Genomic DNA, 4,901 nt, shown 5'->3' with positions numbered 1-4,901 from the left:
ACTGTACACATTTGCACAGACTGTGCTGGCATTTGCTTTACATTTTGGTTCCATTTACCATACTATTGTGTCCAGTCTTGGGGACTGGATGCATATCAGTAAAGAGCCCAGGTCAGAGTGTACTGGCATACATTTGAGTTTCAGACTTCCTACCCTTCATACCCTTACTGTAACTGTGGGTCCTGCTGTGATATCACTGTGTGAGTCTGTAGGGGGTAAGTCAACATTGCCACCATTTGTGTGCCTTTGCCAGACATTTCTCTGTGGTTTTCTACAGCTGACTTGCTGTGTGGGTGTGAGGGGTGGTTATGAGACTCCCACCCTGACATCTATGCCTGTGACTTCTGACCTCCCGACTTAGTTGTCCCCACACCTATACTACAGCATTGAACGTGGAGGCCAGTTTTGGCCATATAGTTCTGGTAGCCCACATAGCTGTCTGTTGTGTGCTGCTATCACAGAAGACCACCCCATTCCCTTGCATGCATGCAGCATTACCAAAGATATGCTAGCAGAACATACTATTTCATTCATTTATTGTTAAGAAGACTGACTTACCTTGTGCTTGCGGCAGTTATGAGGACAGTGCTTGAGGGCCGCCTATGTTGGATGCACACAGTACACTGCTATACATGGTAAGTTACATGTAATGTGATGTGTGTGTCATCCATTTTACTGTGTGTGCGAGTCAGAGAGAGATGTTAGTCCCTGGGGTCCCTCAGTGTCAGTGTGTGTCCTATACGTTGCCTCTTTGCCAAGGCCTGAGCATACTGGGCATGCCTCCATCTGCCTACAGGAGCAGGCTTAGGGGCCTCCTCCTGTGAGTCCCTCTTGTGCCTGTGGGGACCTTTGCAATGGTGGTGGGCTGTGTAGCCCTTCCCCATGCTGTGCCTGCTGCTACTGCTTCGGCAGGATCATATTGTGTAGCATACTATGAACATGTGTGGACATGTGGCTGGAGAGTGCTGCAAGGCTCCATCAGATATGTCAAGGCAGTGGAACCATGACTTGAGCATCCCAAACACATGTTCTATACTGATCCTGGTTTGTGCGTGTGCCTCATTATGGCATTCTTGCGTGGGTGTTTATGCATTTCTGATGGGTGTCATCATCCATGGCTCCAGTTCATAGCCAGCATCCCCCAATAGATGGCCATACAGGATGCCACCACTGGCAAATGCCTGGTACAGCTGTGACAAATGCCAGATGTGGGAGTCGTGATAGCTTCCAGGGCTGCCAGCTCACGCATTCATGATAATGCCCTGGGCATTGCACATGACCTGGCAGTTGATGGAGTGGAAGCCCTTGTGGTTTATGTAGACCCTACCCTGTTCACCGGGTGGTGCTTTGATGTGGATGTGCATGCAGTCTATGGCACCTAGTACCTCTGGGTATTCTGCTACACAGTGGAAGAGATGCATATTGTTGATCCTCTCCTCACGGGTGTTGGGGAAGTAAATGTGCTCACCCTAATGTGGTAGCATGGCATCCAGAAACTGGTGGAGTACCCTGGATGCAGATGCCTGTAAGACCTCCATGATGTCCCCAGTAGGTCTTTGGAAAGTACCTGCAGCTAGAATTCTTAAGGCTGCACATACCTTGGTTTCCACTGGGATGGGTTCCCCTCTGGTGTTTCTAACTCTGAGATGAGGCCAGCACAGCTCAGTGAGTTGCTGGAGTGTGTCTCTGTCCACCCTGTAGTGCTCTACTATCTCCAGATCATGTAGCCCCTGATAGAATTCCCTGAGTCTGAACACTCATCTCCTCCTCCTTGGTCTGTGGCAGTTGTCAGCATTATCCTACTCTCTGCTCTCAGCCTCTAGCACATACTGATGGATCAAAGCAATGGCAACCCCTAACATTTTCTCCTGCATGTATACACCAATAGTGCAGAGTTTGTAGGAAAAAAACAGACTGTAAAGTGTTTCCATACTTTATACTGTTGTACTGCAGATGCTGTCTGTATGATTGGCTGACTGATAAATTTCAGCTGCCACCTATATTACTAATGGCTTTGATCTGGCCACTGTGAGTGTTAGAGGCATTACCGGTAACTTGTGCATGATTGCCTTTATTCTGCTATTGCCTTTTTTTAATTATGTTTTACTTACATCTCCTCCCTCTTTCACCTATGCAGCCACCTGCCAGCTATATTATTATGCACTTTGCCTGCCCATTGTAAGTTGCCAGAGTTCCATATTAGTGATTTATACTTCATTTCTCCTTTATTGTGCTGTTGCCCTTTTTTTTTTTTTTTTTACATCTCCTCCCATTTTCAGCTATGCAGCCACCTGGCAGCTGTATTACTTAGTGCTTTCAATGGCCCATTGTGTGTTGCAGTATCCCATATTGTTGTTTGTACTGCATTTCCCTTATTATGCTATTTCCTTTTACTTTTCCTATGTCCTTCCTGTTTAATCCCCAGGTCACTGCCCAGACCCATTTAGCTAGTGTAAACAGCAAGAAATGGCCATTCCCCTGGCTGCAAACATGCTCTTCAGTTCACGGAATAAAACTATACAGCCTCAGACACACCCCCTTGCTTAGCTGTGCTTAGCTAAGCACAAACCCAGCCAACGGTGCTCCAATGTGCTTACAGCAAGCATGACACACCCCCTTTTCATGTTAGTTGCTCCTCCTGACTACACGGTGGTGTTAAAGCACCTACATGGTTAGGTGCAGTGTGACAATTAGAAGAATTTTCTGATTTAGTATAAGTCCCCTCATTAACATACTCCACTGCCTTACTCCATATTTACTGCACTACACAAGAGTCTTCCCCCTTAGCAACCACTGTTCCCTGCCATTGTTGACATTCTGCATGCCATAGAGTATAATGGCAAAATTCAGATTTCCCTTATAATTCAGTTTGCACCTTTTTTGTTTTTCTGCACCATCCTGTTTGTGTGCTGCTTCCCAAAGCTTAAACGCCTGAGACCAGCAAAAAAAAAGTTTTATTTTCATAATAACACAAGGGTTTTCCATGTTAATGGCCAAATATTTGGCCATTGACATGCCTGATCACTTTAATACATGCTTTTTGAGAGCTGTCATGCCTCCATTTTATTTGCAGAAATGTATTTGGTTAGTAACCGAATACATTTCTGCAAATTACACTGTTCCTGCATGGAAACCTGCCTACTTCCTGGATCGCTAAATCAGGTCATTTGTATAGTTTTCACCAACAAGCAAGCTGATTAGCATACTGCACATCTTTCCATGCAGGAACAGTGTAGGGCTGCTCGTGCACGTTAAAATGGCATGTTCGTGGATCCCTCAGTGTCCATGTTCCATGCAACACTGTTCCTGCATGGAATTTTGCGATTGTGAATCCCGGGGATTATTTAGTCATTAGTTAAGGGTAAAGTGACAGAATTATTTTTTACAGGTTTATTAAAATAAGTTATTTAAATAAAAGGTAGTAACATTTATTCAGTATACTCAAAGTATAACATGGCAGGCTTAATTTGTTAATTAATTTACAAATTACAGTACACTTTACATAAGTATTGTGCATTAGTCAGAAGTTAAAAGGACACTAACAGACAATGCAAAGGTATAGACTTGAAATATAGAAAGTATAGGTTTTAGTAAACTATTATAGCTCATAAATATTCATAAAAGTTAAAAAAGGTAAGTAGCATTATAGAGCAAATTTAAATTAAAAAAATTAGACACGAGTTAACACAGAATATGGCAATCATGCTTTAAGACCTCTTATAAAGTTATCTTTTTAATGCAAATTTCAATTAGTTTTCAGAAAATAGCCATCATACTCAATAGGCAATGCAATAAAAAAAACAGTACAATGTTTAAAAACATAAATCTATAAACAACAGAAAAAGGTTTCATTTGCTATAAGAGAGACATCATAGTACCCTAAGGCACCAGTTCATAAGGTAAAAAACATAGGTAATAAAAAGTGTAACTTTACCATTACAGCATACAAAAATATAAAAGAAAAATGGGCAGGGTTAACAGTTTATACTCTGACTAACTTAAATAAAGATTCCCCAGAAAAAGGTTAATCAGCTTTAAAAGCCACTGAATTAAAAGACACTCATTTTCAGAATAATGTACATGTTTAAACATATCACTCATACATCAGAACTTAGACTTAAAGACTCTAGAGATTATAAATCTGGGTAATATAAAAATCAAATCATAAAGTTAAAATACTCAAGTAACACCTAGTGGTCAAAATTCAAATTGCAGGTTTATCAAATTTTTTTTATTTTATTTTCAGAATATGAGTCAGGTAGCATAAAGCTGTATACAGTAGTTAGCAATGCAAATGTAAGTTAACTACAGAAGTAGGTCCCTGCAGACATTCATCAGGGACCTCAGGGGTAACTGTTAGATTAGGGACTTCCATTTAAAAGTAGTTATTAGACATTCGACAGGCTAAAGGGTAAAATGGGCCTAGACATTGTGTTTCATTTATGCAAAAAAGACAGTTAAGCAGAAAGAAAGGATAACCTTGCTGGTCAACAGTTTATTAGAAAGAAAATATAAGCAAAAACTGTGCAGAAAATACAGAAATAAAGAGTGTTCTTTTCTTAATGAAAACATACAATCTTGCCAGCTACAGGATGTTCCTTAATGGAATGTTAAATTAAAACCAAGCCTGGTAACAAAGGGAACCAAGCTTAAGAGGACATGTAAAGCATCACAGGGTTTTAGTATTATTAAAAAATACTTCAGTTAGAGTTAGAAAAGTCAGGTTACTTCGTTCGATCGGCCTGACATTACAGATACTCAAGCTTGCGTATGGAAGTCAATTCAAATAAAGACTTTTTATTTGCATTATTCAGGACAATCAGAAGATATCTGCAGAAACTTAGACTATATCTATCAGCACTGTTAATGAAGACAGAATTCAGATGTTGTGAACATTTAAT

The sequence above is a fragment of the Protopterus annectens genome, chromosome 12.part0 (genome assembly GCF_019279795.1).
Source record: "Protopterus annectens isolate FY-2018-M chromosome 12.part0, PAN1.0, whole genome shotgun sequence".
NCBI lineage: Eukaryota > Metazoa > Chordata > Ceratodontiformes > Protopteridae > Protopterus > Protopterus annectens.
Note: the sequence above shows the minus strand (reverse complement) of the source record.